This window comes from Vitis riparia, unplaced genomic scaffold (assembly GCF_004353265.1).
Source record: "Vitis riparia cultivar Riparia Gloire de Montpellier isolate 1030 unplaced genomic scaffold, EGFV_Vit.rip_1.0 scaffold732_pilon_pilon, whole genome shotgun sequence".
Lineage (NCBI taxonomy): Eukaryota > Viridiplantae > Streptophyta > Magnoliopsida > Vitales > Vitaceae > Vitis > Vitis riparia.
Window position 1 is genome coordinate 96,836 of NW_023269757.1, and position 14,640 is coordinate 111,475.

Consider the following 14,640-nt stretch of genomic DNA (forward strand, 5'->3'; position numbering starts at 1 on the left):
ATATGATTTCACAAGTAGCCTATGCCATGGCCCTATACTCAGATTCTGCACTCGAACGGGATACAACACTTTGCTTCTTACTTTTCCAAGCCACTAGATTCCCGCCGAAGAACACACAATAACCTGTAGTGGATCTTCTATCAAACTTAGAACCTGCCCAATCCACATCTAAAAAACACTCAATGCGAGTGTGTCCCTGACTACTATATAGTATGCCTAGACCAGGAGCCTTCTTTATATAGCACAAAATCTGCTCTAAAGCCGTCCAATGCTTTATTGTAGGCGCAGATGTGAACTGACTAACAACACTTACTGCATATGCAATATCTGGTCGCGTCACGGTGAGATAATTTAGCTTCCCAACCACTCTCCGATACCTTTCAGGGTTGTAGAAGGGATCTCCATCATCTGGCATAAGTTGTACATTAGGCACCATCGGGGTGGTACATGGCTTTGCTTCTATCTTACCAGTCTCTTTAAGCAGATCAAGCACATACTTCCTCTGTGATAAGAACATCCCTTTCTTGCTCCTTGATACTTCTATTCCCAGGAAATACTTCAGTTCACCCAAGTCCTTTGTATGAAACTTGGAATATATGCATGAATGTCTTAAGATCAGAGATTCCTGCATGATCATTTCCTGTAATAACTATATCATCGACATAGACCACAAGAAGTATGATACCAGTAGCTGTTTTCTTGTAGAAAACGGAGTGATCTTTCTCACTCTTGTTCATGCCAAATGCTTGAATCTCCTTACTGAATTTTCCAAACCAAGCACGGGGACTCTGTTTCAATCCATAGAGAGCTTTTTTCAGACAACAAACCTTCCCATACTCCCCCTGAGCAACAAACCCAGGAGGTTGCTCCAGATAGACCTCTTCCTCTAGATCACCATGAAGAAAAGCATTCTTGATGTCTAACTGATGTATCATCCACTGTTGGGAAGCAGCAATAGAAATAAATAGTCGAACTGAATTGAGTTTGGCAACTGGAGAGAAAGTATCAGAATAGTCTACTCCATATGTTTGAGCATATCCTCTACCTACAAGTCTGGCTTTCAGTCGTGCCACAGAGCCATCAGGATTAACTTTTACCGCAAAGACCCACTTGCAGCCAACAACTTTCTTTCCTTGAGGCAAATCAACAAGTTGCCATGTATGATTATCCTCCAATGCACAGATTTCTTCAAGCATTGCATTCTTCCACCCAGGATGATTCAGGGCCTCTGTAACAGTTTTAGGTACTGAAATAGAATCTATAGAGGCTACAAGGACACTTGAGGAAGATGACAGGTGATCATAAGACACAAAGTTAGCAATGGAATAGATAGATTTGTAGTGTCGTTTACCTTTTCGAAGGCTAATAGGAAGGTCGAGATCATTGGAAGGATCAGATGACGAAGGAGCTGGTGCAGGACATGTATCTGTTGTCACTGGGCGCCGAGAGTACACCTGGACAATGGGTGGTTTATCTGGAGCAGGAGAAATATTAACAACAGGACCCAAATGAGCAAGAGACACATCAGAATCAACCACACTTGATTGTCCAACAATTGGTCTTGAATGAACCACTTGATACACGAGCCATTCTTCATCCTCCTCACTTGTAGAACTTGTGGGTGAAAAGAAGAAGGATGTGTCTTCGGAAAACACAACATCTGTTGATATTAGATACTTATTGAGATCAGGCGAGAAACATCTATAGCCCTTTTGCAGTCTTGAGTACCCCAAGAAAACACACCGTAACGCCTTAGGATCAAGTTTAGTAACAAAAGGCCTTGTATCTCTAACATAGCATGTACATCCAAAAATTCTTGGTTCAAGGAGAAAAGGTGATTTCTGTGGATGTATTACTTTGTACGGAATATCACCTTTAAGCACTACAGTGGGCATACGGTTGATCAGAAAGCAAGCTGTGGAAACGGCATCAGCCCAAAACTGTTTCGGAACCTTCATCTGGAACATGAGTGCACGAGCTGTCTCAAGTAAATGCCTGTTTTTTCTTTCAGCAACCCCATTTTGAGAAGGAGTATCAACACAAGATGTTTGATGAAGAATCCCATGGTGACTCATGTAATTCTGAAATGAGTTAGACACATATTCTTTTCCATTATCGCTTCTTAATATTTTCACAGACACATCATATTGGGTTTTAATCTCAGCAGAGAAAGCACAAAAATGGGAAAACACTTCTGAACGATTCTTCATAAAATAAATCCAAGTCATTCGAGAAAAATCATCCACAAAGGTAACAAAATATCGAAACCCAGTTTGAGAAGTAACAGGGCACGGACCCCAAACATCAGAATGTACTAACTCAAACAAAGACTCGGCCCGTTTATTAATCCTTGGGCCTAAAGAACTACGATGATGCTTCGCAAAATGACACGACTCACAATCTAATGAAGGTAAAGTATCAAACTGAGGACATAATTTCTTCAACACCGATAGAAAAGGATGTCCTAACCGACAATGAGCTTCAACAGGAGAGGCAGTACTGACACACGCAACTGGTCGAGGTACCCACTCGTCAAGAATATAGAGCCCATCAGATACATGTCCTTTACCAAATGTCCGTTTCGTCATAAGATCCTGAAACACACAATGATCAGGAAAAAATGAGACACTACAATTCAGATGTTTGGTAAGTTTACTGACAGAGATTAGGTTAAAGGCCAAATTTGGTAAGTTTAACACAGACGATAACGTAATAGAAGATGTTGGTTTCACAGTCCTAGACCCTTTAATCTCATAGGTAGAACCATCAGCAACAGTAACAGGAGGAGCAGAATGTATTCTGAAGGTAGAGAAAGTTTTATGATTACCTGTCATATGATCTGTGGCACCTGAATCAATTATCCATTTGTTTGAGGAGGAGACAAGACATGTTTTACCTGACTCTGCCAGAGCACTAACAGGAGTAGATGCTTTCAGTGCGTCTTGATACTGTGAATATTTGGCAAACTCTTCTACTGTCATAGTGACGATCTTGTCTGAGGAGTCTGAAAATGTAGCAGTATCAGATGTAGCAACATTGGCAGTTTGAATTCTCCGATTTCGATTTTGCAATTTCCTGCAGTTTCTCTTGGTATGGCCAGCCTCATGGCAGTAAAAACACACAATAGTACTTGAATCATTGCCACGATTTTCGAAAGCCCTGTTTCCGCCCCTGTTATTCACCCTTCTTGTATTTTCTACATTTCCTCCTTTTGCAACAAGAACATTGGTGTGCTGAGAAGATGAGACATTCTCAGTTCGTAGAACTCTACTAAAAACTTCCTGAAGGGAACCAATGTCAGAACCAGAAAGAATCTGAGATTTTGCAGTCTCAAACTCAGATGGGAGACCGGATAAGAAGCTCATAACAGCCATCTATTCCCGTTGAGCCTGTTGTACTCTAACATCCGGACTGAAAGGCATAAGTGCATTCAATTCCTCATATACCTTCTTGAAGTCCATAAAATATGCAGTGATGGATTTAGCTCCCTTTTCAGGACAATGGAAGGCATTCCATACATCATACATCCGAGAGACATTTCCTTTTCCAGAGTACAGAAAATCAAGATAATCCATTAGCTCTTTAACAAATTCACAATGGCTCAGCAGACCAACAATATCACTATTAATAGAGTTTTTCATCTACAGAAATAACCGTGCATCATCTTGCAACCAAAGTTTTCTAGTGATATCAGTAGGAGGTTCCTCAGTCAAGTGATCATCTTTAGCAACACTTCTCAGATAAATTTTGATAGTCTTGCTCCATTCAATATAATTAGACCCATTTAATTTGTGTTCAATTATTTTTGACACAATGGGCACTATATCAGCAACAGAATTCTTATTCTCTTCCATGATAATAAAATCAATCTCCAAAGTAATCAGCCCAGACCAGAAATTACAATTCACCACACAGCAAGAAGAAAGAGACAATTACCTCTCTTACACGAAGACGTCAAAAAGCGTCAAAGCTTGCGTCAAAAAAACAACTATAAAACCCTTTGACAAAATGGATTGCTGTCATGGCTGCCAAGGTGGGCGGAAGGAGAATCACAACCGTCGATTTCCGGCGACTGTGATGTACAGGGAACAACCGGCCAGATTTGGAGCAAAGTGCGAATCTAGGGTTGCGGCGGAGCAGGAGGAACGCCGGTGATCAGCGTCGAAGAGAAGGCGTGAGAGGGTGTCGGGATCTGAGACCGGGGTTCGAATCCTGGAAGAAGAAATTAAGAGAGCAGTGAGGATTGATTTGCACTAAACTCGTGATGGCTGGGTCTCATCACCAACGTCTGATGTATCGGACAACAATACGCGCATCTGAGAAGAAGGCGTCTCAGGAAGGTGGATCGAGGGGCAGGGTGGATCGAGGGGCAAGGTTCGCCGGACTAGCGATGGTGACAAATCTCCGTCGACACGTCCCAATGGCAGAATCTCAACACCATCCACAAATCTCTCTCTTTCTTTCTCGAGGATTGCAGCGATGACTCGCGGTAACCAGAGAGATCGGGATCGGGGAAGGGTTCAGTCACGGAACCCCAAGGGCAGAATCTCAAAGAATCAGAGCGAGACCACCTTGGCCAGAGAACGGGATTGCGACGCCCACGCAACTGATCGGAGGTCAACAGAAGCTGCTACGCTCCTCTACGCGCCGGCGCGTGAGTTGATGCGTCCTGCTTCTCAGTCCGAACGCGTGAGCTTCACGCGTTCAGCTTCAGGTCGCCGGACTTCGGGTACCGGCCGATCTTGACACCTCCCAGAATTTGAGCCAATGGCTCTGATACCATGTAATCGAATCACGGTACTTCTGAATTTCTTATTATTTATCATAGGAATAATACATATATATATATATACAATTGAGAGACCTAATTAGGAAGGTATTATCCCTAAGGAAACAACCACATTATGGTATGTACAGATATATACAGCTAACACTAAGGATGTTTGTTTCTAGAGAGAAAAAAAAATCCTAAATCAAGTGTCGCAGTTAAAAAAACAAAAACACAACTAAAAGAAAAATTAGTTTTTTACAATTAAACATTTGTGTCTACTTGTTAATTGGTATTATTGACATAGTAAGTGCAAGTAAGGGGTTAACTCCTAGAAAATAATTATTTGACTTAAAAAAGTGTATGTATTTTAAAATATTTTTAAATGGATGAAGATAAAATTGATTTATAAAATTTAGGGTTCTTTTTCCTATATTTTTTCAAACTAGTGAGTTATAGCCCACTTTTCCCAAACCATCACATTGACACTGATTAAAAGAATGATATAACTAACAATTTCTTTTTCTTAACTTTCATGTTTTATTAAGATATTGTGTTTGGTACCTAAAAAGAATGACAAAGAAAATAATTTTCTCACATTTGGATGTAATGGAAAAAGAAAAATAGTAAGGAAATGACAAGAGAAAATTTAAAAGATTTTTCTTTCCATTTTCATTAGATAAAAGCATGAAAAATTTAGAAAAAAAAATATACTACTCAATAATTCAACTTTCTAGAAACCAAATATAGTCTAATGCTCCACGTTCAAAGTCAATTTTCAATAATGAATTATCCTCTTACACTTCTTCTTAACTCGATTGTGGCAAGTGTTGTCATGTGAATTTTCTTCCCTCGATCTACCTATTGAGAAATGTAATTTAAAAAAAAAAAAAATACTCCTAATCGAATAATGAGTAATCACCAGAGACTTTAGAGTGTAGCATGCATCCTATTCTTTTAATTCTTGTCTCTCAAACCAGTCTTAACATTTTTATTCATTGAATTAAATTATTAAGAGGGTGTTTGTTTTTTTGGCTTTTTACTTAAAACAATTTGTTTTCAGAATTTCGGTTGCTTGTTTTTCTATTTTTTCATGACTTATTATAAACTTTTTACTAAATAGAATTTCTAAATAAAAAAAAAATAATATATTGGTTTTTCTTTTCTTTTTAATACTAAATAGAAATAAAATACTACAAAAACAAACAACCTAATATTTAACACTATTAAACATTAAGGTTCTATTTAGAATTAAGTAAAAAAACAAACATCACCTAAATGTACAAATTATTGACTACTGTCTAAGTTTTTTCTTTCTTCAATTTCTAGCTTTCAGCTCCCAAATGACAAAAAAGAAAAGTCAAAATCTTGATTAGAAAAACCTATGATTTAATTGGAAATAAAGTGGACTTTATCTCATTTCTTGTTGATACATTGTTTTCATCTCTTTTCCTTCTAGCTAGCTACTATGCTTCCCCTATGAATACATGTCACTGGCTATTGTAGGGACCTCATCCCACGTATCCACCCATGAATACTTCCACGTGTCCGTCCACATGGCATCGTCCAGGCTACACCACGTGTCACTTCTTTCATCACTGCTCGGACGACCTCCAAGGTATCCGGGAATGTCCTATCCGGACCATTTGTGCCACTGAGTGGCCTGCACCTTCCTAATAGCCTCAAGTCTTCTTTGATGAACGAGACCATGGCTTATTGACACCAGATTGATTGATGGAACTCTTCCCATCCTCACGTCTGCTTCAGTCAATAGGCACGCTCAGTCTAGGCCATCAACAAGGTTGAGGGAACGACAGGCTTTGTCATGACACGCCGCCTAACACAGCCCCCAACTGCCCTACAGATGTGATGATTGCCCTGACACTACTGCATATTCATCATTACAAGGGCCAACTCAGCACCGCTAAGTCGTCCTTCACCTCTAAGCCCTCCTTCATCCCGGAACGATATAAAAACCCTACTGTAATAGAACAGAAAGGGGGGGAGACTGTGAGTTTTCAAAACCAACCCTCTCTCTCTCTCTCTCTCTCTCTCTCTCTCTCTAAGGGTCTCCAATCTGACTTAAGCTTTCAGGGTGTGTCCGGACAACCCGTCTAGACATCTGTGTGCAAGGAAGCAAGAATTCTAGACTCCAGCGTCTGAATGAGAGCTTTCACTGCCATTTCAAAGGGAGAAACCTATCCTCTATTGATAAGGTACCAACAACTATGATAATGGTGATGTTCATTTTTTAAAACAAAGAAAAATAGAAAATATGAGCATCAACCAATAAATTTTAGTACCCTTTCTCCAACTTGGAGGAGTTTCAAATGGGTAAATTTCTTATATTTTTGTTATAATTTTTATGTTTTTCATTTTAAATAAACAAGACAATCCATTTTTCTTCTGAACATTTTTCCTTTTCCTCTTTAGCCCTAAAGGTAGCCCAATTCAAATATTTTTGTGCTCAAAGGGTCAAAACTAAGGAAATATTTACTTTAAGAAAAAATTAGGAGAACTAAAGATCAAAGGCCAAAAAGGGTTCAAGCAAGTGGATGATTTTTCTCAGTGAACTACTGCAATTTGAGTCTTCCTTCCTCTACTTCCTTTGTTTTTTTTTCCCCTAGGTAGGTTGAATGGTTAGGCACATTGACATCTTTTTATTAGGCCATTTCTGTTTGCTTTTGTTCTTTTCTTTTTTGGGAAATCATAATCTGATATAGATCCTGATGGAACAGGTTTCTATAGAAAAATCAACAAGAGCTTCTTTTTTTTCTTTTAACTCTTAGGAAGATTCTATGTTACCTCACGGGTATGGCATCGAAGAATTGACCATTCTTTGAAAAGTGACTTTTGATTCACTAATATGAAAATATATAGATAAAAAAAAACCTTAATTTTTTTAAATCGATATTATCTTTATTTATTTAAAAATCAACAAGGGCTTTTTATTTATTTATTTAATTTATAGGAATATTCTATGTTACCTCATTGGCATGGCATGGAAGAATTGACCATTCATTGAAAATTAAGGGAAAAAAAATAGATATTTATTTATTTTTACATTGTAGCTCCTTTACACATGTCACAATCCTATCTATGTTAGCATCACATGTGATGCTTGCAAATGAACACAAATAGGAGAAGGTGCAGAGTTAGCATCACATCATGTTCATGTAGTACAATATGATTGGTTCTTTCTCTTTCCCCCATAAAATTCTCTTATATAGTTGATTGGTTCTTTCTCATATATGGTTGTAGATATGATTTGATCAAACCGCATTAAAACCCGGGTAACTTAGTTTGCTTTATTTATGTTATTCTGTTCAATCTGGCATCATAGTTTTTTTATCTTGCAAGGATTCCATTGGAAAACATAACTGAAAGGGCATCAAAGATTTGGAGTATAAATATAGTTTTCAATAACTTCCAATATATGTTGTGGGCTCAGAAAGAAGTCCTCCCAATTGTACTGAAAAATCATAGCATTTATGCTGCAATTTGTTAATATAGTTCAGTCAGAAACAGAGCAGATAAACAGATATAACAACAAAATCCTGGGAATTGGACAATTTATTAGCTGCCTTCACCATGTACAGGATCCCATAGAGACGTCCAAAACAGAGCATCAAATGGGAACTCCTCCTGGACTATCGACCTTCTTCTATGGTGGCTAGGATTTCACTGTTCCAGGATGCTTCAGGTTTGCTAGAAGAAGAAGCTGTGCTAGAAAGGTCTCTTTTTAGGACAAAAGCCGGTTGTTTAGGAACCGGCATTGTTGCAATGTCACTGCTGAGCATTACAACTGCAACTGCCATGGTGGGTCGGTCACTTGGGTCTTCTTGCACACACGACAGCCCAACATTCACACACCTCAAAAATTCTTTTGTGTTGCATGTTTCGCTTAGTGTCTGGTCCATCAGCTCCAACACCTTGTCTTCTTTCAATAGCTTCCATGCCTGGGACAGTTTGAGAATAGAAAGTTAAGTATGGTATGGTATATCGTTGAGAACGACTAAAAGATCAATGCAAATGAGATATTCAAAGCCCTCACTTGACCCAGAAGGCTCAGTGTTTGGTCAGACTGATAAAAGCCAGTGTTCCTCTTCCCACTGATGATCTCAAGCACCATAACACCAAAGCTAAAGACATCAGACTTCTCTGAGAAAAACCCATCCAATGCATACTCTGGAGACATATAGCCACTGCATTGAACCAGTTAAAAGCACTACTCTGTTAATTGGGGATGCGATCATGCAACTGCTTGCTTTTTTCTGTACACAATATGCAATACTTACTAAGTTCCAACTACTCTGTTTGTGCTTGCCTCTACTTGCTTACTGTCAAATATCCTCGCCAAGCCGAAGTCTGAAATTTTGGGATTCATCTCATCATCAAGTAGAATGTTGCTTGTTTTCAAGTCCCTATGAATAATCTTCAATCTTGAATCTTGGTGAAGATACAGCAGCCCTCGAGCAATTCCCATAATAATGTCAAACCGCTTCTCCCAGTTCAGTAACATGCATAGGGTTCGATCTTGCAAGGTTCCGATTGGAAAGCATTACTTTAGACATGTATACAAGAATGTATATGTTACATGAAAAAGAAGAGGGCTTTAAGGCAGGTTTAGAGACAAACCAAATATGAAGGAATCTAAGCTTTTGTTGGCCATATATTCATAGAGTAAAATCTTCTCATCACCTTCAACACAGTAGCCCAAAAGTCTAACCAGATTCCGATGCTGAAGTTTGGCAATTAACACAACCTCACTCTTAAATTCCTGTAGGCCTTGTCCTGAAGCTCTGGAGAGTCTCTTAACCGCAATTTCTCGCCCCTCTGGAAACTTGCCCTGGAAGCCACAGTGCATATGCATTGGGCATATGTTAGAACTTGGTGACTTGAATTCTATTTGGTTTGACTCCAGAAGCTCACGATGCGACATAGGTAGTAAAGCCAAAATTATGAATTTTTTTTTGGGTCTGTGGTAGTAACAGAGGGATCGGACCTATTACTCTTTCATGTATATATATATATATATATATATATATATATATATATATATATATATATATATATATGCATGCGATGATGTATAGTTTTCAGGGTTATGATGATTATGTTTTTGCTATAATGTTAGTATCTCTTTCCTCTTGTACTAATTTTTGACATAGTAAAATTTCTTCTCCTCATGGTATTTCTTATCTAGGGTTTTTCACACAAATCTGTGTTCTTATCCTTTTTTATTTCTTATTGCATATTCTCATTATTTTGTCAGCATAGATGATGAGAAATCAGTTGAAAATGAGAGGAACATGGAAGTTAAGAACAATTACCTTGTAAACTGGCCCAAAACCCCCTCGTCCAAGCTTATTTGCATCTGAAAAGTTATCTGTAGCAGCCAGTATGTCTTCTAAGTCGAAAAACGGTACATCAATGCCTTTCTTATCCTCTTCTTTGAATTGCTCCGACTCTATTAAGTGTTTCACACGACTCTCACTATCATATAAGTGAAGCACTTGATTTGCTCTGTTCTCTGAACTCAAAAAGAAAACAGAAAATATTGTATAGAAGACCCTGACATATTCTCAATTCAGCCAAGCACAAGTCGAAAAGAAAAGACCAGAAGTTATAGGCTGGTGCATATGGCACAAAGACTACCTTTCCTTTTGGTGATGGTTCTTTTGCGCAAATAAGCAATATAACCAATGATGCCTAAAACCGCAACTAGAACAACAGCAATTGTTATGCCTACCACAACCACTGGAGATGACAACGATGACTTCTGATCATCAGGCTTTGTAGGCTTTGTAGGCTCTGCAGGATTGACACCTGAAACAAAGAAGGAACTGAATCGAACTTCTCTCACCTACCCAGAAGGCAAATTTAGTAAGATACTTGGTGAACAGAATCCTCACCTTGTGTACAATTTAAACTTGAGCTATTCCATTTGAAGTTTCATTGCAAAAGCACCTTCTCGTTCCATCTCGCGTTCCGCAGGTTGAATTTGGCCAGTCCTTGCAATCTGCTGATGAGGTACACACCGGCTCCAATGGTGGATCCCAACTGATCTTTACTTCAATACTATTTTTCAATGACATCTCAGAGACAAAATTGTCAGTTCCAACCTTTTTGCACTCATCAGTCATGTGAAAAGGCGGGTTTAGTGGTGGAATTTTGTTGATAAGACTTCGAGAACTGCAATCTGATTCTTTCAGTTGGATTACAAATGTTAATGTCTCTGGGTTAATGCTAGTTACTCGGTAGGCACCACCAGGTACCATGAACTGAACCTGACCTGTGGTAGTGTTACATTCAAAATTGAAGTACGTTGAATCACCACAATTTGATCCAGTGCTTAGAGGATAAGGAATCATGTTTGAGCCACAAGTTTCACAATTCCTTACTGTTGGTTCTGCAAAGACAGTAGAATACCATGTGGGCATTTCAGTTACAAATGGATTAATGCTTGTTTTTTCAAAGAAAAAAATAAAATTGAAAGGGACATACTTATATCTGAAATGGCCACACGAACGGAGAGGTTGTAGGCAGCATAGGCACACTCCTCCTGAAGACCAGTAGGGTCATCCGTCCAAATCGAGCATTCTAGGGCATCAGTAACACCTTTTTCATGTGTGATATAAGTTTCAGCATAAGCTTGACATTGGCATTTTTTAAGGCAAGCCTTTCTGCAATAATCACTATCATTCGGATCTGCTGGAATCACAGAGTCTCGCTTTCTCACTTTCATCATCTTTAAGCTCAGGAACATGTCTTCACTGGAATTCTTCTCGCATATGGGAGACTTTCTGGTACACCCACTTGAAAACTCTCCAGTTTTCCAAATATCCGGCGAGACGGGTTTGAACCCAGGTAAACATTTGCACATCAAAGCATAGTTAGTGTTACAACTACCGAATTTCCCACAAGCATTTGACACACTGCATCGATCTTGCGGTGCCCACCAGTCTGGAGATGATGTATACTGATTCAGAGAGTACTGGATTTCCCCTGAAGAATTCATCACCAACCGACTGGTATTCGTATACCTGGGGGACAGTATTTCAAGGGATCTATTGTAGAATATTCTAGAGCTGGTTGACTTACCAGTCTTGCTGAAGTTGGATAACAAGCTGAGTATTGCCTCTGGCATTTCATTAGGCGTTCCTTTCGAGTCCTCACTGCTCCAATATGGGACAATTGAACTTTCCCATATGTTATAATGATCCTCATTGTCTTGATCTAGCTTGAAAGTAAAGTTTCCAGGTGCCAGGTCAACAGAACTCAGCCATGAAGTCAATGTTAAGTTTTCATCCATCTTCATCCCAGGAAGAAAAGTATCTGTAGGATTATGGAAGCTCTCCCAAAGAATCACCCCTGATCTGTTGTCACTCAAAACAAGGTTCCCAGAGTCCATGAGCTTCACCACCCTCCCTGTAGATGAAGATGTTTTAATATCAGAAGACCAGTGAACAGTCTCATTGGCATCCAATAACTTGAGCTCACCATCTTCTTTAATGGCAAAAACTCCAGAGGGGGTGTCAGAAAGGGGAAGGGGGTTCGTTCGGTTGGCCACCCATACAACTCTTTGTGGTTTCGACATGTAATACCATATGCCCACGAATCTTCCAATCTTGGAGCTTCCATCTGGATTAAAGAAGCCAAGTTCAAAAGTTTTGCCTGCAGAAACAACAGTTTCTCCACCATTCCAAAGCCAGTCCTCCCGTGTGATGGTATCTCTAGCAGAGCAATACAGGACAGAACACAAGAAGAAAAAGATGGTAGATAGCATTCGAGTTGCAGAGACAGGAACCATGATTTTTCTAATCATTTTGCCTCTTTTTAGAGCTGTGTCCTCAAATCTATAGTTTTTAGTGGAGACTTTTCCTCTGGAGCAAAGTCACATCAATAGTGTCTGTCATCTTTGTCTTCCTCCCTCCCGCAAACTAAATAAGGGTTGTCCTTTTATACCCACTATTTATTTTGGAGCTACCTACCCTCATTTGCATGTCATTAAATAAAAACAAAAACATGTATCTAATTGTTTAATTTTCTCTAAAATAAAAACAAAAACATATACCTAATTGAATGATTAAACATTGGAGTGTAGCTGCAAAGCTTTTTCTTTCTTCCTTTTAATGAGACAATGAATACAAATAAGTTGGACCATGTCTCCTTTCCAATGCACACTTTTCATCTTTTCTCTTTATCGCACCATGTTTCTCGTTTCACTCCACTTTTTTCTTTGTATGTATAATTTGTCTCTTTTAAGAAATAGAGTATGAGCATCAACCAATAAATTCTTTTATACTTTCTCCAACTTGGAGGAGCTTTCATAATGGGATAAACAAGAGAAATCAAGAGTCTGTTTTCATAATGCTTTTAAAAAGGGTATTTGAGATCATTCTGATGAATAGTTCTTAAGTGTTTTTGAGGCAAAATTTTATTAAAAATTCAAATATAAAAATTAATTTTCTTTGTTTATTCATGTACAATATAAAAGTTTTTAAAGTACTATTTCCTATTTTTTTCAATTGTTACTCAATGAATTCTAAAAAAGAAAATCAACTAAAATACCTTAAAATCTTTCTAAAAAATAATTCATTTTCAAAATTCCCAATAAAAATAAAATAAAAAATAAAAATTGTGTTTTCTATCATAATTTATTTGAAACATATTTTCTAAGTTAGAGAATAATTTTTTATTCTAAAAAATTATATATATATATATATATATATATATATATATATATATATGAACAGATACCAAATATAACCTAATTTTTCTTCTAAGGTTTTTTTCCTTATGTCTCCGTCTAGTTGTCATGCAATGAACAATCCACTTCAAATATTTTTGTGCCAAATGGGTAAAACCAAAGGAGAGAACTACTCAAACACAGGAGAATGAAGAATCAAAGGACTAAAGGGATTGGAGCAAAGTGATAACTTTTCTCACAGTGAACTTCAGTGATTTGCTCAAAGGCAAGTTGCCAGCAAAATCAAGGATATAAAATACGAATGTATTTCATCTTTTTGTTGGACCCATTGAGCTTGCTTTTCTTCCTCTCAATTTGTGATTTAATATAATATACATCATGATTGAGCAGGTTTCTGTAAATGAATCAACATGGGCCTTCTTCAAACTTTATTCCTGGCCTCTTTGCTTTTTTTAAGTATGAGAAAGAGGAGAGCTAGCCTCACTTGTACACATGGTAAAGAATTATAGAATTGGGGTAACTATTGAGTCGTCTCCACCATCTGATTAAGCATAGTTGTCCAAATACAAGCAATGAAGTTTGACAATTTCATGGTATAAGCAAAAATCAGAAGTGCCTCCTCTTGACACTGGTGACAAATTCTCCCCCATTGATTATTGACATCCTTCGAAGCTGATGGTGATCACATTTTAGGAGCATGTTTCTGATTTGATAGAATAAGCAGGCAAGCAGCGGCCCTGCTAGGAGGGGCCCCTTCTCACAACAAAGGCTGGTTGTTGTGGAACTTTGAAGTGTAGTTTATCTCACTACTTAGCATGAGAACTGTATTGAACATGATGGGTTTTCCATGTTACAAGAACCGAATTTCCCACAACCATTTGACACTCTGCATCGATCTTGCGGTGCCCACCAGACTGGATACCATATGTCCAGACTCAGATAGTACTGGATTTCCACTGAAGAACTCATCACCAACCGTCCAGAATTCTTATACGAGAACGGTATTTCATCGGAACTGATGTAGAATTGTTTAGAGCTGTTTGGCTCACTAGTCTTGGTGAAATTGGATAACAAGCTGAGTATTGCATCTGGCATTCCTTCCGACTCCTCACTGCTCCATGGGACAATTGAATTTTCCAATATAATATACCGATTCTCA

At 38.3% G+C, this 14,640-nt stretch overlaps 2 pseudogenes; one reads left to right on the plus strand and one right to left on the minus strand.

Moving 5' to 3' along the window:
• Window positions 1-4,231: 4,231 nt before the first annotated feature.
• Window positions 4,232-4,334, plus strand: LOC117910416 (annotated as a pseudogene).
• Window positions 4,335-8,186: 3,852 nt separating this feature from the next.
• Window positions 8,187-12,606, minus strand: LOC117910414 (annotated as a pseudogene).
• Window positions 12,607-14,640: the final 2,034 nt, after the last annotated feature.